The 24,831-nt window shown below is 38.8% G+C and overlaps 1 protein-coding gene across 6 annotated transcripts in view; it reads right to left on the bottom strand.

Annotated features, from left to right (window-relative positions):
- Positions 1-24,831, bottom strand: part of CHRM3 (cholinergic receptor muscarinic 3) — a 283,661-nt gene that overhangs the window by 96,939 nt on the left and 161,891 nt on the right. The window contains exon 1 of one of the 6 annotated variants that reach the window (XM_041128554.1): positions 296-353. The exons of 4 other annotated variants lie outside the window; for them this stretch is intronic. The gene's annotated coding sequence lies outside the window, so the exon portion shown is untranslated. Of the gene's footprint in view, positions 1-43; positions 136-295; positions 354-24,831 lie in introns of those variants that run through there. One more of the 6 variants, XM_030036075.1, reaches the window with a different exon arrangement.

Below are 24,831 nucleotides of genomic sequence, written 5' to 3' on the forward strand. Positions count from 1 at the left end.
GTACTTAAAGCCTACATACTATTACTTTCATGTTGTTACTCACCCCTGAAGCAGCTCCACAACATAAAGCTGGTGAGTACAGAAGATGATCGCTAACCCTGACTCCTGTCCTACAACAGCGCCTGGCTGCAGTCCAGCACACAGCCAGGGCAGGACTGGGATCAGCGAATGTAAGCTGTACAAACAGATGAATAAGTCTAATGATGTGTTACTAAAAGCTATAAGAAAAGGGGGACCCCCCCCCCCAAAACCCAAAATGCAAAATGTCTGGAAAAAATGGGCCTATGATTCATACCTGCAATTTGTAAGATACTGCTCAGCAAAGCACTTACACTGCCATCGCTGAAGTTGACTCTCTGAAGCACTTTAGCACACTTCAGTTTCAAATGAAACACTCTTACAAACACTTCATGACAGTTCCCCGGGTGGTGAGAAAGAGGCACGCACCTCGGCACTATGCACCCAGGGGTGAGAAAAGCAGGACATGCAGCAAAGGTGGCAGGAGCGTAGCAAAGGTGCTAAATGCACTTCAGGCCCCCTTCATGTGTGAGAAACTAGTCCACAGCTGCTCAGTTGCATGCAAGCAGTTTCCCATGCTGTACTTGTCTCTGGCTGGCTGCCAGCCCATTTCAGAGGTGGGAAGTGAAAGTAAACCTCCTTACCCATTTATTTCATTTAGAACAGGGAAATAACTTATGACCTGTTTTCCAGGTCAGGAGATAACAAGGTGGCCTCCCCAGCTGCAGCTCTGCACTTTCACCAGCTCACACCCCTTTTACACTTGCAGCCTCACTGCAGCTCTCTGCTTTGGCACTGCTGTTCATGGCTATGTCCACAGTGGAACTGCAAAGCCCACATTTCCTTACACCAAGATGAATTTTTTCCATTTTCAAACCAATGTAACCCCTGTTATCAACTGAACTCAAAATCATCTTTTCCTGATATGCAGGGAAAAGAAGGAAATATTTTGTATATCCTTTATCCCTTTTATTTCCAAAAGACCAGGAGGACAATTCCATTCTTAGGAAAGTCCAGGGGAGACTAAAAGGCATGGACAAATACATTGTTAGCCAAAGTTCACCTATAATTGCACCAGGAATAATACACAGCAAGATTTAGATGCAAATACGATGGTCTAGAACGCCACGTAAAGAGTTCAAATTCACTGGCATAAAGACAAGGAAGACATTCACTTAGGTTATATTCACTGTTGTCTCATTGGATGACTTGCAAAACCCACCTTTGATATATTTACCAGCTAACACTTAACTCAGGAGAGGAAATCCGCAGACACTTACAGACTAATGCTAGACTAAAACTCTCCAATGTTTTACACCTACAGGATAAACTGTAGATGGGAGAATGAAGAATAAATACAGGTACAGAAATGTAAATACAGAGGCTGATGCTGACAAATTTCAACCAGCCCAACTCTCACTTACGTCACCACAGGTTGCATTACATGTGCTTGGTCCTCCTGGAGGTTTGTCTGAGGATTCCCAGTCCTCAGCTTTTAGCCATTCAGGTAGGATTTTCATTAGATCAAATAACCGATTCTCTGTTCAGTTACTGGCAGCATTTTCAGCTCAACTGGTAGATGAATCTACAGCATTTAAAAATCTGAAAAGCATTTACATGGTTTTCAAGAAAATCCTGCACACACATTGAATCATTCCCTCCTGTCCTCTTTTCATTGGCTGTGATCACACTCCTTTGGAATGAGATAAAATTACAAGTGTGCATTCATGATTAACTTTAATTAGCAAACACCTACAAATCAATTATTAAATCATCACCTAATTAGCAGGAATAGTAAGCTGTGAGCAGTAATCAGTGAGAGAAGCTTCAGAGAGGGATGAGAAAACAAACAGTACCGAGTGAGCACACACTCAGAGCCAAGTTCAGCACCACTGAAGAGGAGTCGAGATGGTGTCTAAGAAGCTCTGACCTGTCCTCCAGTTCAAGTCATGAGGATATTCAACAATTTCTGTAAAACTGCAGGTCCCCAGGCTTCACTGCGAGTACAAGAACAAACGAATGGAGCTGTGGTACCTAGATGTTTTGTTATTGTACTACGCTCCTCCACAGCACACGAGCTCAGGAGCTTAGGCAATTTTATTTTCTATGTATTTTAATAACATTATATCATCTGGAAGACTCTTTTAGCCATATTGTAGCAGGCTACAGAGACAGGAATGTTTTTTGCCATCCTGGCCTCTCTGTTCTTTCCCCCTTTCATCTCCTTTCAAATCTTGGCTCAGATACAGAAATATCAAGAGGATTCAGTGGGCAGGGCAGCCAGGCTATTGACACAACTGCCAGTTTCTTTTGTTGAAATGGATGGGATCCTTGCAAGAATTCCTAGGGCCATAATTTTGGCTGGTAATATCATAATTCATAGGCAATGTGATAAAGAGGCTCTGAGATGTGCTTCATTGTGACCATACTTTTTTAAATATTGGAGAATGCACATCATAAATCATTCCAGCGAGGGAGGAAAAAAACTGATTAGAATTTGCATTTCCTGACCAGCTGACTGCATGAGCATATGCATCATATGCTACCCAGGGTGGAGCGTAGGTAGGTGCTGGTTTTGGAACAGAGTAGTTGGACTCAAGTACCAGTCAGGTGATTCGGTCCTGACAGCAGGTATCTAGCTCAATTTCTGGAGGAAAAAAACCCAGAAGATCACTCCCTTGGTGCATAGGGCAGTAAAGGAATTGCATTTATGTTTTGTTTCTAAGATAGTTTACTCCAGTAATGCAATTTCATCTGCAAACATCTAACAAGGAGAAAGAAAAACCCAACCCAAACCACCAAATATGTTTTCTTTTTTTTTGCCTTCCTCAAATGAAATACCTTGCAGAAGGATCTTTATTCATCCTCTCTCCAATATCAGTATTTAAAACACTAAGTCTTTCTTTACAACAAATGGAAAAGTACTACTCATGTAAGTGGGAGTTCTAAAAATTACAATGTGCAGTGCTCTTTACGTGAAAAGTCATTTATTCTTTTAATACGCAGTGCATAGAACAATTCCCTTAAGTATTAGTGTTTCTGACTTGATATGAATTTGGCTTTCTCTCTCCTCAGTTTCACTCATCTAACAACATCGTATCAGCACAAATGGCATTGCGCAATGTACCTTATAATGCTCCTAATGTAAAAGCCTGTCTTAGTCTGCTTTCACCAGAGACTTCTGCCTATGCTTTAACAAAGGTAAATGAAAGGAAAATTTGGAGTCTGAAAATCTTTATAAAAGAGCTGAATATGGCATATCTTTGTAACAGGAAAAAGTGAAAATATGTTTTAAAAAAGCAAGTAGCTAAGAATGCTTGGCTTAAAATACAAGTTTTAGAATGGGCCCAAAGCCTGTCAGCCGTTATCAGAACCATCAGGCACTGAAGACAACCACTGAGATGGTCAGGTTAGTGAGCTGGCAATTTCAGTGCCACTTACACTTTCTCCTTGCTGAACTGTGCAGCAAACTTGGCTCTCAGGTAGAAGAAAACATTTTATTCCCCATCTTATTCTTTCAGAAAGCTACTCAGAAAAGGCCAAGAGCTAAAGGCTCTAATGATCTCAGAATGAGATATGAGGATTACTGTGAATGCTCCAAATTATTCACAATATGATCTGCATTTCCCAGGCTACAGAGCTGAAGAAAAACGAGAAACTGTAAAACAAAATGTTCTCAGTCTTGTTGTAGAAACTAGTGCCTTTTTTTCCTGAGAGGAGCATCACAAGAACAGCAATCATTTATGCAAACTGTATGCTAAGTTTTGGAACCTATTCTTGACTTAAATCTTTGGGAAGGCATATAAGGAGATCAAAAGCCAGTTCATTAACTGGCTACCTTAGTCTCTAATCGGTAAGGATTGCCATTGTGAGTTTCCTGGATGATGCATTGCCTATTTAAGAGCATACATTTGTGCCAGAGCAGTTTTCTACAATCTGGTTTTGCTTATGAAATGATGCTTCCTACAGAGGACGTTATTTTTTCACAGGACAGAATGATTCATGATCACATTGTTGCCTTGATCAGAATTTATTATTTTTCTTTCTGTATCTTACACCAAACTGATGGGTCAGCCAGCCAGAATGTCATGCTGGACAAAAAAATACCCTCCTGTTGTACTGATAATACAAACTGTTTATTAAAAGCCCCTACCAACAACAAAAAAGAAAGCAGGTGGAGAAAAGATTTTTTGCTAAAGACAAGCAGCTGAAATCCCTTTTAGGCTTATCTGCTTGAATTGAGGATTATCTACTCCTCATGCAACACTAAATATGATAAAGAAAAACATGCTGCATTGTTTCAGCACTCACACTAAGAGAAAATGCTGGTCTTTGAGCTGAAATAAAAGCACTGAGCACTGCTGCTGCTAAGTATTTTGTACAGACAAAACCCCTTAATATAGGGAATTCATAGTTTTGCCCCACTAAAATATTACATTCACAGTAGCGTAACAAATTTCCAGAAGAACCTGCCATGATTTTCCTTCTGGATTGAAGAAGAACAGTGCAATGACAATGGCATGTTTTCTACACAAAAACAATGTGATGGCATGACAGACACACATGGCTGCTTCCTTCAAAGCCTTGACAAACCCAGAATGAAAACAGAGCTCATCCCCTAATTCCATGTAATAGTTATTACATTTTTAATACACAGAAAGCAAGTGTTTTCCTCTCTTACCTTTAACAGGCATGTGCTGAAAGAATGCTCCAAGACATTTTTCGGCATGCTGGTGATAGAGGAATCCCTGGCTTACATAGGTCAGCTGCCATGGCACAGCACTAAAATTGTCAGACGAAGTGGTCAGAATTACCCAGTGGCTTGGTAAAAATCAGCTCACTTCCAATCTAATCTAGAGACTCCGTACAGACAGCTATGTGTTAGACAAATGGCAAATATTACAGGACCAAAAGGATAACTGAGGAACAAGCCAGGAACTTAGAGTGCTATACCTATTATCTTTACGAGTATAGGAAATGTAGTGTTATTGTTTCTGAGCCATATAAATGAGTACTATGAAATTTAAAATATCCAGAGTTCTCCTTTAAACAATTCTGTAAAAGTATAATGTTTATGCAAATGTAATTCAAAATATTATGAAAGGATTGGCATAACTTCCCAAACTTTCTCCCATGAGAGAAATCTCTCAAGTGGACTTTAAGTTCTCAATATGAAAAGAAAATCTATTTACTCTGTTTGCCATTTTCCTGCCTTTTAAATTTACTAAAATAATGAAAACACCATCCATGAAAAAAGGACCCAAAGAAACCCTTCCAGAAATTTAGCCTATGGATCAGTGAAAAACACAGCAGTCTCTAATGGATAAACATTGAGATTTCTAAGAAGAGTGAAATAATGACATCCCACAGGAAATTCCATCCATGCCCACTTATGTCGCCTGGAGAGTCAGCAAAACCCCTGGATCAAGGGCAGATGGATCCAGCAAAACCTCATGTTTTATTTTGTCAGACGTATGTATATTATCAACCAAAGCAGCCAGTCCTGTCTTCTGCACCTTCCTGCAAAGCCATGAGGCTTCTGCTCTTGGATGTAGTCATGCCTGCTTTGACCTGTTGGACAGTTTCCCTTTTAGAGCTGCAGCATTTCATCAGCTATTTCATTTGGAAAAGGTTTGCGTTTTAGGATCCATTAATACTGCACTAGAAAAAAGACAGCTAATATTACTTTCATATCCTGTCGCAGCAATCAGCAACAGTGAGACAATGGTTATTTTCCAGATTATATAGACTGCATCACCTTTAAGTCAGGAAAAAGTAGCCACAGAAAAAAAGTTTAGAAAAAAGTAGTTATGATGACCAGTATTTCACAAAATTAAAAGAAAGGTTTGGATATATAACCATAGGATTTGAGTGCCTACACTTAGAGAAATATAACATGAACAAAAATAAACATTTTGCCATTATCTCATGAGAAATAAAGTTTAGCAGATAAATAACATACACTGCAATACAGCTAAATCATCTGCCACGTTTGCATAAGTTCAGAGGAGTCGAATCCTTGGGATAAGAGCTAAGGTGCAGCAGTAAAATAAAGATTATCCTGGCATTGATGTAGAGGCACAAGTGATTCTATGGTTGCTCTTTATTACCACTTGTAGCCCTGCTAAGATCAGTGGTTAAGGATAAATAGATACATTTACCTTTATTTAAGAAGTAATCTCTCTGCTAAGTACAAGGAATAAATTCAGAACACAGCAAATACCATGGCAAAGTGTTTCCTTAAGTAGGCTCTTTCTGGAACAGCCGTGAGGTCATGAAAGATTGAACTTCTTTCTGTCAACCCGAATATAACTACAAATCCAACCAGCATAAGCAACTATCTCAATTCTCAGTCACATGCATCAAATGAGGGTACTATTGCTTTTACTATGCATTGAAGACTAAACTGATGTCCATCTCTGGAAACTTTGCTAGCCAATGACACAAAACGGTAGGGCTGCTGGTACTAATGAATCATACTTGCCTATATACACTCGCACACACACTTCTTGTGACAACAAAGCAACAGCACACAACAGCGAGTTCTCTGTGGTAAAAAGATGATCTGCATCACTTCCTTGGCAGAGAGACAAAATGAAGAAGGAATATCCTCCCATGGTCTCTGCTGAGAAATCTGGCCAATATTCAGTCTCTGCTGTGGAATCTTTACTATTTTGTGTCAGTAATCTCGTAACACGCACTAGTTCTGCAGATACTTATCAACCAATACAAAAATGGTGACGAAATTCTGTTTTCGCACTAAGTCTTCCTTTAAATAGAAAGTGAAGACAATTTGAATTTTCCCACAGTTTTTGTATATACAAATCAGGCTCCAAATCAAACCCAAGAGCCTGAAGAATTACACACATTCCCAGAAACATATGAATGCTTTGAACTGAGTGTCACAGTCACGTGCAATGTAGGTACCATCACTTTTACTCTACATTCACATGTAAACTGATGTTTGCCTCTGGAACCTGTGCAGCGATACCACTAAAGGTCCTCAGTAAAAGCACAGATCTGTGCTCAGCGCAGAGCTTCGTTCATTCATTCAACCCCACCACTCAGGATTTACCAGGAACAAAGGATGCTTCATTCTTTCTGGAGCATAAAAAAGAAATGGTGACACACCAGTTTATTGCTGTGCTTTGTGATATGTCCTATGCAAGGGAAATCTACCTCTACCTTTAGAAATAAGACAGGGGACAAATTATGTCACATTGCTTTGAACCTCGGAAATAGGGAAGCAGAAATGGGACTTCTCTTTGGCAGCAGATCACTTGGTCTGTCAGCTTCCTGTAACTTCAGAATATAAATTTCTAGTGTGGTTGCACAGCAGCTACAATTCATTTAAATCAAGGCAACCACGGGCTTGCTGTTCCTGAAGTCACCAGCCACATACTCTAGCTCTGTCACTGTACCAGCACCAACACCTGTGAACCAGATGAGTGAGCTGGAAACTAACCACTCTTTGTAGGACTGCACTATCTTTATTTGAATGTAAAATGATTCTCAGCTTACTTTTGGAGGTTGGCATTAAACACAGCTGAAGCCTTAAAGATTTTATCATTCAGCTGTGACACAGGGAAAAACGGGCCATGGGCTCACATAGAAGAGTTGAATGAACAGGGACTATAAAAGTCGTGCCCTCCTGAAGCTGAAATGGGGTCTCTGGCCATGTAAAGTTACATGCTGCTAAAGTTGAAAGAGTAGGACAAAGCTACCATGCGAAAAGCACCCCAAGTTCCCAACTTGACACCTAAAACGTCAGTATGTCATGCATGGTTTTAGGGCAGCTTAAGAAGTAGTCCTTGCACATTATGCACATTTTATGGCCTGTGATTCCTAAAATACTCTGTCAGTCATGAAAACACTGTGAGCAATCAGAAGTCACTTAAATTAAAAAAAAAAAATGTTACTTTAGAATATAGTAAAAATGTAAATTTAGAGACAATCTCCAGCGAAAGGGAAGCTTCTGATTTTATAACCCAGTTTAGGGAGCACAAGAAGGTGGAAGAGCAAATATCACGGGCACAGCTGTATTCAAATCCACTCCTCTTGCATGAAAGGACCAAGAAGGCTCTTCAAGAAACACACATGTGGGAGAGGAGAGGGACTGCACTTTCAGGGAGGGGATGGAGCAGATGAGCCCAAATTATGGAGCAGTTTAATCAGAGCGTAGGTTGCTGCAGCCTCCTACTGCTCAGGCCTGGAGCAATTAGTGTTCAGCCTGGTCAGCCCCTTGCAGCCTCCTGTGGTCTTGCAAATGGTAGGGCCATGGCAAGAGCAGGGACCACAGCACAGGGCTGGCCCAGGGGCAGGGACAGAGGTCCTGCCTCTGCTCCCCTGCTGAAACTGCTCCGTCGAGGAGAGCTGCTGGGGCAGAGCAGCTCTGGGGTGGGGACTCCCTCAGCACATTTACAAGCTACATATGGCAATTAAGAAGCAGCCTTTGATTTTCTACAGACAATAGAATTTTTGGTGAAACATATAGAGAGCGGTCTCAAGCTAACCTGAGAGGTGGGAGGCACATTATTTCTCAAGAAGGTAACACCAATACATAGTGTGCAGACAAAATCCTTGCAACTGGGAGCAAACCTAGGCCGCTCAGAAAAAAGATGCATTTCTGACCAAGCCCTGAGTGTCAATGACTGATAACATCAAGTGCCAGGATGCAAAGAAATCTCCCTCAGGCACGAGCTAAAGCCCTTCTACCCGAGGCGGGTGGCAGGGAGACAGCATTCACTTCTGCAACACTCCCTGGGGATTCAACACAGGAAGGTATCACCAATCTTAAAACACTGCAGACACAAAAGACTTTTGGGGGAAGTCAAATAAGTGAAATATTGACCATTCCCTAAACAAAACTTCCATCTCATTTATTGAGATTTCAAGTTAGGTATAGACATGCTTATTGAAACAATTCAACCTCAATTATCATGGAGCCTTAATTGTAAGGATTTTTGTCCACACCTTTCAGCCCTGTCTCTCTCTTCTCTCAGTTGTTACGCTGCTGTCATTTCCACTCCTCTTCCTTCCCTGTATGAACAATGTTGTATAGGGATAATCAGGTCATTTGAAAAAAACCTCATTTTTACTGAGAGCTGACAAAGCATAAAGCCCCTTCAAATATATCAAAAGTAGGAAACACACTGATATTTGAAAATGAAAACTTTTAAGAAGAAAAAAAATACCCAAGGAAAAATAAAAACTTTAAATTACTCTCCTGAAGACCTGAAAGGATGAAATCCTTTAAACCCATTAATATTTTGGCATCAGTTTGCAGTTATTAAAATCATGCTTGACTGAAGGTTTTCTTCATAACACTGAGTTATAGAGACACTACACAGAATTCAATAACTTTCTTTCATTATGCACTACTCAGTTCAAAATGATGCCCTAAAGGGGAATAAAACCCCCCAAACCCACAACCTCCCTCATAGGCCCCCCCCAAAACAAACCCCCAAAACATGTAAAGAGACAGAGTAGCACACAGCCCTTTCTTTGGCTTTCTCTGACACCTTGCCCTGGGCTCAGGATTTCAGAGGAGTCACCAAACTGGCTGCAGAATAAAACAGAGATGATACAAACTGCAAATCTCTGCATTTACGTGAAAATATTCAAGTTACTCAGAGGGGAGGGGAGCCTCACGCTCTCTGAAGGCCACAATCTCTAGCTCTGCAGGCACCACAGGGCTTTGGTGCTTTAGGCAAAGGAGGGCTCTGCTGGCAGCACTGCTGGGCGAGCCCCAACCACACGGCTTCACCCCCACTGTTGGGACACTCTCTGGGAGCAGGAAGCACGGCTCCCCTTCAAGCAAATGATTTTCCTCAAGCCTTGGTAAATGTTTTAACCAATAAGCAAAAGATACTTTACTTCCTCCAACTACAGTGTGTGCCAAAGGCTGCTGACTGACTACCACAGAAAATTACCGAGTGCAAGAAGATGTTTCACTTTACTCTGCATGAAAGGTGTGCCACAGACGCCATCTCCCTTCCTCAGCATTTCCCCGAGGGTCTTTTAAGGAGATTCCCATGCAGTGTGATGGCTTTTTATGTGCCATTGCCTATATACTGTAGAAGGTGCTAGGTTCACAGTTTAAGCTCTTGTAAGACAGTATAGCATGCAAAAATGCAGTTTTGCAATAGTCAGTGTTCTGCAGTGAAGAGCTAGTTAAGTCTTCATATGTCTAGGGCTCATGCCCTTGCCAAAAGATTATGAATAGAGCCTGAATTAGAAGTCAAAAGTAACTATTTATATAACTTTAATCACTTTGAGGCAGGAAATATTTTATATACATATATTGGATATATTGTATTTGGTGCAATAGTAAAAAATGCAACATTATTTCTATCTTATGGCCTTTAAAACCATTCAGTGATTAAAAAATAGTTGGTCTGACAATAATTTGGTCCTGATAATTACATAGTTTTCCCCACAGTGATTGATCAAAAGACAGAATTAACTATGAATAAGCCATAAATAAGTTACCTTCAAAACCATATAACTGAAAATATATACATGGACCCAAAGCAGTTCAGTTGTAACTGAAAAGACACCAATAAATGGATTTGGAGAAGACAGAACTCTTCCATATGTTTTTTGAAGATTAATTGTAGCATCTGGAGTACATTAAATATAATTTGATAAATCCTGAGATCTGGGAATTTTAAACTTTTCTTATTATAGACAACATATAATTTCATGAGTGAAGTTCTGGCTTTGTCTTTGTCCATATAAAGCAATACCTTTTCAGTTTCAGTGAAATAAGCTTTCATTATAACCATAAGTATTACTTGAGAAATCTACCATAGATTAGTATCGTTATTGCTTATACTCACTTTAATCATGTCCTGAATTTTCTAGGCAGAAGGAGAAATGAATTTGCCATACTAGGTAAGATGAATGAATATAAAAAATAGGAAATTTGCAATTGTTGATTATAATGTTATTTTCTTGCCCTCTGTGTTTTCTCCTATGCCAAAAAAAGTAAGATAGGTGACAATATAAGATTAATAATCATAAACAAAAGCAAGATTGGTAAGAGGTCATACCAATTGTAAGCCCTGCACTGATTTAGAAAAAAGTGGTTATTATTAGAATGAAGGAAGACCTACTGCAAATGGCTCATGGAACATCCTATAAAGTAGTTTCAACATCTTGTCTGCAACATGCAAAATCCAGGAAAATATAACTTTACTTTGTATCTTGAAACACTTTCTGATGGTGAGTTGTGCAAGCACATCACGCAGTTTTGTCAAGTCTACTCTCCTTTTTATATTTCTATGTTTTTAATCCAGAGCATCTTATTCTGAATGGTATCTAAGGGACTGAAACATGCCAGATTCTTGCACAAGTGTGGATACAGCAACATCATGATGTACCAGCCACGATTTGAACATTGTGCTCGTGCCCAGTGCCCTGCTGACACCCGCTACTGACACCTGAGTCCTCTTGGTAGCGTTTCTCATCCCAGAGACATTTTCTGTCTCCTGATTCCTGCTGCTCTCCAGTTACAAATAAAATAATGCAATAACTTGGATGTGTTTATATAATATCAGCACATAATAAGTCCTAACAAACAAAATCAGACAAACAACAACCAAAAAAACCCCTGCCCCCAAGGCAAAGTTTATCCTTCATCAAAGTCCAGCAAAACAGTGGTTTAATTTTTGTTTTCTTAAGTTTAAAAATGTTGTAATGTTATATAAATACATCTGGGTTATTGAATTTTTAATTTGCAATTTGAGATGGGAGAGCAGGAAAGATCAGTAGAGAGAAGATTGTTTTACGTATCAATTTTGTTTTAAGACCACAGTTTTCCCTTATTTGCACCCAGGGAGAAATATACAAGTGTTTTATTCTCATTTAATGAGAGTGAAAGGGGTAAATATGTTCCTCAGAAATTGAATTTGTAAAGTGAGAGGTTATTTGCTATCAACAGCTGTTGTATCAGAAGATAAGTAGGCTGTCTTGATGACACATATGCAAAACGTGGATTTAGAAGAGGTAGGTCTTTGAGAATGCTTAAAAAGTACCCCCAAACATCAAAAAATAAACACAAAAGGCCAAATAAATCAAACATAGATGCTCTTCTAATTTGAAAAGGGCCTTGCAGGAATTCTCCCTTATGCTGAAGCTGAGTTCAGCACATATTTCATTATTAAATTCTGCTTAACCTTATCATGGCATAGGATTATGAGGGCAACTCACAGAGAATTTATTTGCCCATGCGACTGTATGTAAAGCGCTGCATATATCACGAAGGGACAGCTTCTTCCAACGGGGACTATGCAGGGGTAGTGAAGATGCAAGGCTGCGACTTGTGCACACCAACCACGTACCAAACTGCAGTCCTCATCAGCCAGATAGAAAAGCAGCCACCATGCGCATACAGACCAAAAATCAGGAAAAATAAACGTCTCTGGAGGTGCATAAGATCACAGAGCAACCTCCTGCTGCAGCACAACTCTGAATTGTGTTAGCAGGCGCAGTGTTTCTGTCATTGCTGCTTAGTTGATTAGCTGGCAAAATCGAGCCTCTGAAGCTTGAAAACTCAGAAGAGCCATCTTCTACTCAGCCTGGGCTTCCTGCTGGAACAACTCAGATGTGCTCTCTGGACAGAGATGACAATATTGTTCACCTTTTGTAGTTTGAGGTTGCAGACCCTAATTAAAAATGTATTCTGGCTGTGCTCAGAATAGCACTGACATTGTAGATGTATTTTATGAAAGATAAACATCAGGCCTTGCTATATATTCCCTGGACTTGGCTTTTCAGAGCCAAAAAAAGCCTAAAAGAAGCCTGCAAATACTTCCATGGATTGAGGCACTGCAGAGTAATCGGCATAATTTAAAATCCAATATGGCCAATGTCAGTATGGTTTGCAGAGCACGCTGCTTTAAATTAAAAGGAATCCGGCGTATTACCCCACTAAAGACTCTTAAGGGATGTTTATTCATCTTGCGTCTACCTTTAAGCATAGCTATAAAGTTTGAGACTATCCAAGATATGCAAAAGTATTTTATTATCATTTTCAGTTCCAATGTCTAAGCTGAACAACAGCTGTCTGATTCCATTTGACCAAAAATCCATTGGTGAAATGGTGATTGCACATGCCCCATAAAATCAATGCAAAGACCGATGCTGACAGTCCATTTTGTGTTCCCTGTTCAGCTAAAATTCTAGAAGGTTTAATAGTTAGATAGGCAAAGAGCCTTTAGTTTGATGACAGCAAAGGTTAATGATGGCTGCGGCAACATAAAGCCCGGGGTCAGTTAACACACTGAGAACACAATCTGAGAAGCTGGGTAGATATGTAGGCTGCTAACTTGAACTTAACTCTCTAATTATCCCAGATCCAGCAATTCTAAGCCAGCTGCGAGATGTTTATATGAGGCACACTATCTTGAGTGATTACACTGTGGATATAGCCATCAGTTTATCATAGGCCGGTCGATAAATACTCCACGGCCTGTTTTGAAAACAGACCAATATACATTTTACAGGACTTTTCATGATGCCACCACGTTCTTTTCACCTTGCTAACTGAAAGTTAAGAAGGAAAAACCAGTAATTCAAAAATTTTAAATTTATCTTTGAGATTAACTATACATATAATTTTTTATCAATGCTCTAGTTCTCCTTACCTTAAATATCAATAGTATGAACCAAGAAGCTTGGCAAAATGAACCAATTCATCTCTAAACAAAGATGAGATCTAAGGATGACCTCACCTACGCAGGAACAATGCTGACTGTAATTATCAAAAATAATAGCTACTATTTAACGAGAGGACGGCACCTCTGGGGAGGCCACTGTTGCTCTCACGATTCTCTCCTAGGTAGCTTTCATTCCTCCAAGGAGCTTCACGCACAGACCACCACAGGGAATTATTGATTCAATGAACTCTACTAGGAAACAAGGCTAAAACCAAGACTAAGTACCAGAGGTCCCAATAAACCCTTGCAAATGCAAGCTGGCTTTAGGCACTTTGTAGTTCTGCAGTTATCTGCAGTACCAGCAGATGCTGCCCCTTACTGTCCTCCTTCCAGATCTTACAATGTTGCAGGAGTTTATGTCCCTCTTAAGATGTGTTTGAGGGTGGCAGAATGGGAGACTTACTCTCTTTCCCTTGAACCCATAAAAAAGGTATCTTTTTTACCTTGAATGAATATAAAAAATTATTCAGAGACAAAACTGCAGTAAAATGACAACAGCAGCCTTTCACCTTTTTTGCCAATTTCTTTATGGATAAAAATTCATAGTTTACTCTTATAAAATTTTATAGAAGATTACTCTAATTTATACTTAGTTTATTGTAGATTTTAAAGGAAAAAATAATCCCCCACAAAATTTATAACCATTTCTTGCCTAAATAATTAATAATAATTCAACAGCAATACAACTTTACTACAGGAAACTGAAGAGTCACCTGCATAACAGAACTATTCAGCAGGAACACAAAATATGCTGTGCTGTACTAGACTACTAGGCATCAAGTTGGATATTTATTACTTTGATGAGAAATACTAGATACTTGTAAACTACAGCTATTTCAGTTTGCAGCAAGGTGTCATCTAGTTTCCTCCATAGTTTTGTGGAGTCTAGATCTTAAGACATCTTTTGAGTTTCACATGTAAGATACAATTACTCCAAAAATCTCACAATGGACATAACCAAAGCAAACATACTTTGATCTGAAATCCCACCCAGAAGCCTTGGAAACTGAGCTTTGTCTTGGTATTTGGCATATCTAATAAATCTACTGCTACCTACAGATGACTATGCTGTCTCACATTAAGTTATTTCTTTCCATTCTCTCCCATAAATGGCTATTATTGCAAATTTGCAAATGCCATCCATTAGTAAATTATAACAAAAGCAGTAGAATACAGGCATAAGGTCAAACAACATTAAATAGTGACTGGCAGCAAAACAAAGAAATAATCCAAGAAATCAAAAGGACATGAAAGAGAAGTGGATTTTTTTTCTGATAAAGTAGATCACTGCCATTTTAGATCATGGACTTATTTAGACTCATATGTTTATCCTAACTGTCCCAGTTGCCCCACCACACGAAGATCTGGTTCCCACTATAGTTTTCCTCACTTCACATATTTCAGTACAGACCCTCAGAGATATTAAAGCAGCTAATTCCTGAAAAGGTCAGTGACAGCACAGGAGAACCCAAGCCAATCATGTTCATGTGGGCCAAGAAGAAATGGAAATGTGCATTGCTAAGAGGAGACAAAAAGGATGGGCAGATATAGCAGGAATCAGGTATGAGGAGGAATCCAGCTCTCTCTGGGGGTTCTGGCTTGGTCTGGAGTAAAATCTGTATCAAACCTAGAATTTATAATTTAGTTTTCTTAATTTCTGCAAAATCTGCTGCCCAGAGTATCAGATCTTGATGCTTTCAGCACCTGTTTATGATAAGCAGGGAGAAAATCAAGACAGTTCCCCACTTTCTTCCCTACTCCTCCAAAGTCAGTCTGTCATTGGATCAGTCCTTGGTCAGCTACTTTGATTAGGTACTGGCATGATATATTATTTAGGAAAAAAATTCATAGTCATGGATCAGGTGGTTTACAAACATCATTTAACTGTTATCTAAACCAGATGAAAATCACAGAGGAAATTAATTTGGGAAGAAAAGTATGTGTGATAGGCTAATGTAATCACTGGTGTAACTAGCCTTAACTCCAGTTAAATAGAGATACGCTCTTTTGGGAACTGTCCTCTTGTTCCTGGAATATCTCTGCAAGCATAGAAAGATACAATCTGACAACATCTTTCAAATAGCTCTATTTATATATAAAAAAAAAAATCTTAAAGAAAAAGTCAGAGGCAAACTTCTTCACAGTCCCAAGGATTAGGACATTAAGGTATTTAAAAATTTACAGCTATCTCTAACAAAGGAAAAAAAAATAAAGCAAAATTTCCCCTTGTTCATAATTTTTTTTAAAAAAACACTAATCTGTTATTTTTACTTTTTTTTTTTGTCCCTGTCTGACACAGAGTATTCAAGTTAGGATAGGTTACTGTATACACGATTAAAAAAAACAAAGCAGCATGGTGACTTGGGAATAAGATAGCAACGATTGTGTTAACTATATTTCCCAGTCATCTCTGTGGCTGACAGAACTGAAAGGATGGAAAATAAGGCTGAAAACATGAGCCACAGCAGGATATCAAGATTCCTCACAGAAGTCCACAGATACAGGGTCCCCTTTGTGAAAGTTTTGATTTGTAGTGAGCACGTTAATCCATTTAGCATATCTACATTAAAATGATGACAGAAAAGTAGGAACAGGAACAGAAAAGCTAAGAAATGCTAACATATGTTTTCAACTTTGAAATGCAGCCAGTGTTTTTCCCTAGTGTTACAGGAACAGCTATGCTTTAAATGGGCATAACAATACAGATTTAAAACTTTATCTTGAACCCATCTCTGAAAATTTCTGGAGAAACTGAAGGGCTTGGTCTTAAAACCTTGGCAGATTAGGAGGGTTTGCCGCATTACGTAAGTGCAGCGTCCCTGGTCTGTGAGGGAAGTCTGAAAATGGCTCAGACAGAAATGGAGCAAGTGGGGGATACAGCTTCATATTAAGCCCTCACAAAGGGTCTATGAAATTACCTTAGATTGGGGATAAAGCAGACTGGTGATTATAGTGATGCTCTCAAAATATAAAACCAGATGCAGGTAAAAATCATTATACAGATCTAAGAACACATTTCTTAACAAGAATTAGGGTAATAGAAGCAAATGTAGTAGTAAATGACTTAACATTCTATGGAGTTCCGTGAGAGTTCATAAAAAGATATTATTGTCTCCACTCTTCAAATCAGAAAACCAGGAAAAGAAAGTGAAATGTTTTTTCCTGTGCTGAGACCACCTTTGAAAACAAAAATGCATACCCAAGTAGATCTTATTGGAAAAGGTCCTCACATTTGAGAGATCGTGGTTGCGTTTTTCTGTTCTTTATCAGGAGAGAAGTGGAATTTAATTTTTTAAAAGTATAAATAGGATACACAGACTTATATTTACCAGAATATCTACTAACACAAGGTCTGGAGCTTTTACATGAGAATACAGAGATATCTCTTCAAACCCTCTGCTTGTCTGGTTTAAAGCAAAGACTATCACCTACACAGAATCATAGGATGAATCACAGAATCACAGAACGGTTTGGGCTGGAAGGGACTTTGAAAGGTCATATAGTCCAACCCCCCTGTCATGGTCAGGGACATCTTTCACTAGATCAGGTTGCTCAAAGCCCCATCCAATGCGACCTTGGACACTTCCAAGTATGGGGCATCCACAACTTCTCTGGGAATCCTGTTCCAGTGTCTCACCATCCCTTACAGTAAAGAATTTCTTCCTGACCTAAATCTACCCTCTTTGCATTTAAAACCATTACCCCTTGTCCTATCACTATAGGCCCTGGTAAAAAGTCTCCATCTTTCCTATAAACTCCCTTTAAGTATTGAAATGTCACAATAAGGTCTCCCTGAAGCCTTCTCTTCTCCAGACTAAACCAGCCCAGTGTCAGTGCCTTAAGCAATGTTTTTTTCCTGAGGTGGGCCAACTCTTTCTTACTCCTGTTGGTGCTTTCTGAATCTGTGTTCTCTCTCCCCCCCCCGGTTCCCCCAAGAAAATTTCACTGAAACCAGGTTGTTCCTACTTTTTCTATGGACAACACTGCCATCCATTCACTAGCTTTATTCTTTTCTACACTGCCCACATAGAATTAAAATAATTCAGATTTATTTCCTTCTTTACTTAAAAAATATAAATCTGTATATACAGATTTAGGCTGAATAAGGTTCTGAACTTTCATAAAATATTCCTAGCATTTAAAAGTATGTAGCCTCAGCTAGCTCTGAAACACATTATATTAAGATTTCTTTGGTAGCACCTGTGAAAAGCATAGGTATAATTGAAGACCTCATAAGTAGGCAATGAATAATAATGGACTGACAGTAAGTTCAAAGAGCCTTGACTACAGGTGATAAAGCACGGAAGATGAAAGCATGGAAGATGGAAGGAGCTTATCTTGACTACCTGAATCCTCAAAGTTAGTGGACTAAGAGATAGCAATAGTCTTTTGGCCTGCAGACTGAATAATGTGTTGTGCAGATTCACAAGATATGACTACGATATCATGTTGATGATACTTTTTTGAAGGTACTTTTTAGATATTGTTTCATTTTCAAGAGATGGGAAGCCAGAGTTAGCATTTTGCTTATTTAAAAGGTGACCTTGCTCCAACAGAAACAGCAAGTAATAGAACTGATACAAATGCAAAATATCCCTTGGTTAATTCTTTGTTTTTACAAATATTATATTTCTTCTCCACCTCATCAACGGTTAAAATCTAGTGGAAGAAGTCTTCCTAATGGCTGAGTGACTGGCAGCAGCATGTGCAGTATATCAGAGATTTTTCCTAGACATAGAAGAAATCTTAGTAGGGTGGATGTTCCTGATGCCTCTCAAGGTGTGAAAACCAAGCAATTTTCTCCTTCATTCAAAGTATCTCCCTCCTGCATCCTCATGAGCAGCAACTGAGCTCAGTGACAGTTAATCTATTTGCTCACCAGTTTCCTGAAGCTCTTTCACTGCTTCCACTGTGACAAATTCCCTTAACTCGTCCCCGTTCAGACTGACTAGGAAAGGACAGACAGGATGGCAGAAGCTTTGTTTTTGAAGGAAAGCAATTTACAGAGGAAACTTCATGCAGAACAAAAGAGAGGACTTCAGTGTTACATGACATGCAATACTGAATAGAAAAGAATACTGCATGATATTTTCAGCTGCACAACAAAAATGTCATAAACACTAATGGCAGTATTGCTTAATGGGCAGGTCCCTAAACACGATTACATTTTGGCAATGCATTGTTCAGGCTGATCCATCTGGGAATAATATTTCAAGTTGTCCTCTAGGGACTTTGTCTTTTTACAAACTTGCTACTTTACTTCTTTGGCATAATAGAAATTTCTATGGGGATACTGATTACATGGGAAGTAGAGAAATTTTCCTAGAAATTAGCCAGAACACAAGAAGTGAATTCCCACAGAAACAAAACCAAGCACATCCTTGCCTCAATACTTTTTATCCTTCCCTAGCAATGTGAATGCTTCAGGAAACCCCTTCCACAACAGAACACAATACTGGACGTGTTTCTTTGCATATGTGATAAGTGATCAATTCATATTCAAAAGATATTACAATATTGCTATGGGAAGGACAGCATTAAAAGTGATGGAGAACAGCATCTAGCAAGCAATCAACATGCCCACTATAAAACAAGAAGTGCTTTGTGTTGGCAGAACCTATTGCTTACTAGATAAGAGTGTGTATTATGATCCAAATTTGAAGAAGTCTCTAAACAACCCCTGATTAAGAGTTTTGATGTATGTTCTGTTTTCTTGTTTCAGCCTTTTTAACAGGAAATAGTTTATTTAAAAAAAAAAAAAAAAAATCATACATTTAGAATGACCGATCCTGACTGTACAGATCAGAAAGGACCCTGAGCATAGTATTGTTACTAAAGATTTTTTTTCTAGTGGCTTCTGAAGAACATTACACCAGAATTTACTTTGCAACTATTAAAATGGAATACTGAAATCATATTGGCATTAGACAGCTGTACTTTCATGTCATGCGATTTTTGTGCTACAGCAACCTTATCCCTTGTATTACCTGCCAGCTTGTTCTAGCGCAGTCTCCTCTAAGAAGTCATGCTTTGAACAGATCACATTTCCATCACGTTGATTTTGTAGAATTTCTTGCTTGCAATACTGATCTAGGACAATTAGTTAATCTCCTTTAAAATCATATTGAAGCTTAGACCATATCCGCTCCTGCGCAGCTGTCGTATAACTCTGTGGAGGGCTAAGCATAGCAACAGGTACCTTGATACAGGCTTCAGTACCTGCGGATAAGAGAGAGTCGTGCTTGCCTTCAGACAGCTGTGCTCTCAAGTCCTTGCCCACAGAGGTCCAATCTGAGCTGGCAGTCTCCCACAGTTTATCCATGCTTCCTACCCACTCATTGTTGGAAGTTGCAGATAAAAGTCACCTGTACTATTCTGAGATTAACAGTATCATATAAATGTTCTGCTTCCTTGCTCTATTACATTTGTGAAACACGCGTATAAGCCCATCCAGTCACTGTCAGCCAGATGCCCGTGTTTTTTCTGAGATGTGTTTGCACATATAAAAGGACTGATTGTGCTTGGTTTTTTCGGATGAAAAATAGATAAGGCGGACTATTGCAACCACCCTGCTTTTCATACATCTGCACAAAGGTGAGAAATGAAGGAATGCATAGCTTTTCCCAGTGCAATACTGTTGCTGCTGCTACTCAGCTCCCTGTAAATGGGGCAGAAAAATCTTGGGATTGTGTCCCTCCCACAGGCACAAAACGCAGAAATCGTGCTTCTCCTCTCTGACCCAATCCTCACTTACAACTGAGTTTACAGCCATTGCCAACATCTGGTAAGTTTGGTATTCTGGGTCAGGAAACTCTCAGAAATAGGTTATTTAAAAAAAAAAAATAAAAATCTAAAACTTCTTGTTGAAAGTTTAACCTCCTTTAGACACTTCCAGAAACCCACAACCTAATTACTCCTTCACATGATTTTCACAAAGATGGTGCTATTACATCTGTCTTACAAAAAAAAGGTATTAATCAATTTGTACTCTCCTTTATTTTCTTATATACATTTTTATATTTAATTAATGAAAAGTAAAGATCTGGATATTATTTGGCAAGTGCTTTCCATCCATGACAGCAACCACATAAAGGTTGAAAACATAAAAATCTACACGTACAGTTCACTAATAGCCAGACCACTGAAAAGCGCTAGAAAGGAAGCAGTACTGAAGCCAAAATGTTGAAGCCTCACTTATTCTATCTACTTTTATGTGGGAAAATCTTCGATATTCTTCTGAAAATTGATGTAACTAGATAGCTCACAAACAATTCATTCCTAGATGCAAGAAGTCATTATTTAGGTTATTTATATCACGCTACATGAAAAATTCAGAGTCAATGAAAAAAATAAATATAATTTTAAAATAAAAAAATTTTGATGCAAAAACATTTGATATATCTGATTATGTTTAACTTAAAAAGTCAGTTTGTGATGATAGAGAATGTATAGACATCACTAAAATGAAAAGATGTGCTATTACATTTCATCAAAAATCTCAAGAAAAAAGATGTTTTCATTCATATTAATTGTATACAATACTATTATCTTTTTAATAAAACATACTGCTTTTATGTAGAAAACTCTGAATACAAGGTCCAGCCTTTTTGAACTATTAATAGGAGACCAAGAGCCGTCACCTGTTTTTCTCTATTTCCATTATCATATGCTTATTTAAACCTCACAAAAATGGAACAACAGAATTCCACTGGTTTTAAACTTGTAGTCATCAGGGCAAATGCAATAAATAAAACAAACAAATGCATACATACCTAAAAACATAGATAAGGAAAGGAATCCCTTTGGCTTAATCTGCAGGGAACTTTCTAAATCTGATATGTAAGAAATATATATCCCTACATTTTGGGATCTTTACACTAGAAACTGAACTGGAAAATCAAAGCTGTATTATTTATTTATGCCACAAGTATTCTAAATGAAAAAGGATTGAGCAAGAAGAAACCAACCAAGAATAGCCTGTGTTTTTCTCAAATACCTGACTCTCAATCCTCTTGGTCCCTGCACTGAAATAATGGAGGCTCCTCACTACCTCATGGAGCTACAGTCAGTTTGTATACAATTCTTTAAAGCAATGATTTAGAGGGATTTATAGCCAGAGAAAGTAGCTTTGAGATCTAATCACTACGGTAGAAAAACCTAGACTCCCTGGAAGCAGAGGCTTAAATTCTGGCAGGTTTACCTCATCCTTTCATCTTTCGGAGGTAGATTAAATTCTGTGTAGTTTAGCATATAGGGGTCCTCCACAGGACTTTTCAGAGATGAAGTCCTATCTCCTCTAAGTGTTGTTAAATATAACATCTTTTCTCTCTCTTCCCCCTCAGAAATAAGTCCTAGCAACTTGAAATAATTTTTCTAAGGATATTTCTCTTTTCCAGGCAGCTCCCTACCTTCTTGTCTTGAAGTTTTTTAAGTTTTATTTCCTTGATTCTCATTTTAGTATAAGTGATAGACGCTATCCTGTAGAATTGTTCTACTCTGCAGGCAGCATTAGCAGAAATCAGGGCCCAGAAGAATACAGGCATTTCTTTCCAGTTCAAGATTTACTCTTTTCATTTCTTTAAATTGCCAAAAGCTAATCAGACTCACTGAAACAAAATTTAAAACTATCTTTAAAATGAGGAAGAAACCTCAGCAAATATCCCACTAATTATTGACCCTCTCCAACAAATCCCTATGTGTACTGACAAACAGTCTGAGCAAATTAATGGCAGTGGCTACTACAGAGCTTGAGCTTAAATTTTTAGAGCTGAAACTGTTGATACATATTACAAGTAGTAATGATTGTACATGTGTGCGCTAGGGATCTAATTTAAGCATTTAATGACATCTAATGCACTATACAACCCTATATATTTTTGGTAGCTACTTGGTGCAGTTCATCCCAAAGGCCTCTTCAGCAATTACAGATAACCAAAAAATTGCTAATAGAACCCCTGTCAATGCTAAACATGTTGGCTAGTGAGAAAAGGGGATGTAGGGATTGGTAGTCCTTAGGTTTCTGAGTTTGCCCCGATTAAAAAGAAGAGTAATAAGAAAATGGATTTGTCAGTACGTTAAATCTTTCTCAGTCCTGACTGGGTTTTAGGCATATGATCCAAATAGTCCCAAAGAGACAGATGCATAAAGATAACAGATAATAATAATTACTCAACCTTGGCTGCTATTTAGAAGAAAAGGAATCACTAGGAATGGATGCAGTGTGAAGAAAGTAGAAATGCAACTCATCAAAAAGGCACTGGCTTGGGCAAACAAAAGACCAGAAACTTAAGAGTCCACATCCTTTCCCCAAGATGCACTATGTATTACCTTGGTATAAAACGCAACTTATTTTCTGTCGAGAGACAAATAAACCAATATAGTATATCGCAGCCAATCTTCAACTTAATGTTCCCCATATGAAAAAAAAGACGACTGACACGAACCACCTGTTGTTTCTTTCCTCAGGGACCTTTAAGTACACCTAGTTCTTATTAACCATACAATGTCCAATAAATGTTTCAGAAGGGAAGATATACTTTTAAAAATTATTCAGAGTAATATAGCCTGCAGATCCAGCTCAGTACTTTTGAAGACAGACATTATATCCATTTAATACGAATGTCACTGAAAAATTGTGTGTCAAAATGTTGCTTCTCAAGTTTCTTTTAGAAGACAGTCAAGCTGGTAAATGCCAGCCGATCAGCAGCCCAGTACATGTTTTGCAGCCCACTTGAGCCTCCAGCTGTTCAAACCCTTTGCACAGTCCCACCAGGGCTGCAATAAACTTAGATGAAGTGGTATAGGAGTGGTGCCTAGAGCTCACCCGAAAATCAGAAATCAGGCCGAAAAGTCCTCTCTTGCAAGTTGTGTTGCCTGCAGCTCTGTCACCTAGCGGGTATGTAGGAAATGGTCAATGATTACACACAAAGACTTTGAGATCCTGGTCATCAGACCCTGCAGATGTCACAGAGCAGTGGAAAAATCTAAGAGGTAAATGCTAAAATGTGAGCACAAAGACAAATGGAAACAAATCTTGAAAATGCTTGGGCAGACTGCCAGTTACAAATAGAAGCAGAGGGCATTTGGATTACTGAGTCCAAGTCCTCGTCACCATGCCACAGAAAGCTCTGCTCTCGGTTGTACAACTTCTCTGTCGATCTTTCCCAAGAGCTACAATACCTTGTCTTGGGCATCTCTTGGGCCACAGTGTGACACTGCAAATTTGTTGTGCTGTTATTGAAAATACTTTTCAATTCACTTTAAGATAAGCGTCAAAGCAACAACAACTCTTTTAATTAGTTAAATGAATAATTTAATTAATTAATTTTGAGAAAAGTTTGAAATTGAAGAATCACAGTGAATCATTCAATTTACACCTGTGGCAGTACGCTCCCCCCAGCAGGAAACGAAACTTCTCCAGGTAGGGAGAAGAGAAAAAACACCCCAAACCCTAGAGGCCGCAGGTTGAACATAGAACAGACCAATCGAGACGTGCCAGGTACACTGAGTGACCTTTTTGGCCAATAGGGATTAAATGACCACAGATCAGATTCAACAAGGGTATAAACGGGGTCCCACCGGAGGACATTTTGGAATCAGTCCTCCTCGGAGCAGTGGGTCTGCAGCCAGGGATGCCGCCCTAGGTAACTCCTTGAGGTTGAGAGCCCTCATCTTTTAGGTGAGTGATATGCGCATTTTGAGTCATCACTTTTAAATCTTAAGGATTCTTAAGTTGGCTGTGTAGCACTAATTCCCTTTACACCATTGAGCCTGTGGTTTATAAAATTTTACCAGAGTTCTAACTAACTTTTTACTGAAGAATAAATCTGACTTTTAACACCTGTTGGATTTGATTATGCGTGACTCTGTGACACAATCATTCATAACCTCCTTTCCTTAGTGTCAGTCTGTCAACATAGTCAACCTGTTAATATAAATTAACAGAAGGGATGGAGTATCTTTCACAAAAAAGGTAGAGGCACACTACTAATTTCTTCTTTTCTATTAATCACTAGGATAAGTTTTACGAACTCACCAACAAAGTAATTACAGGTTGCAGTGAATGTGATTCTAACTCTTCTCTCATGCACAC

This window comes from Aquila chrysaetos, chromosome 13 (genome assembly GCF_900496995.4).
Source record: "Aquila chrysaetos chrysaetos chromosome 13, bAquChr1.4, whole genome shotgun sequence".
Taxonomy (NCBI): domain Eukaryota; kingdom Metazoa; phylum Chordata; class Aves; order Accipitriformes; family Accipitridae; genus Aquila; species Aquila chrysaetos.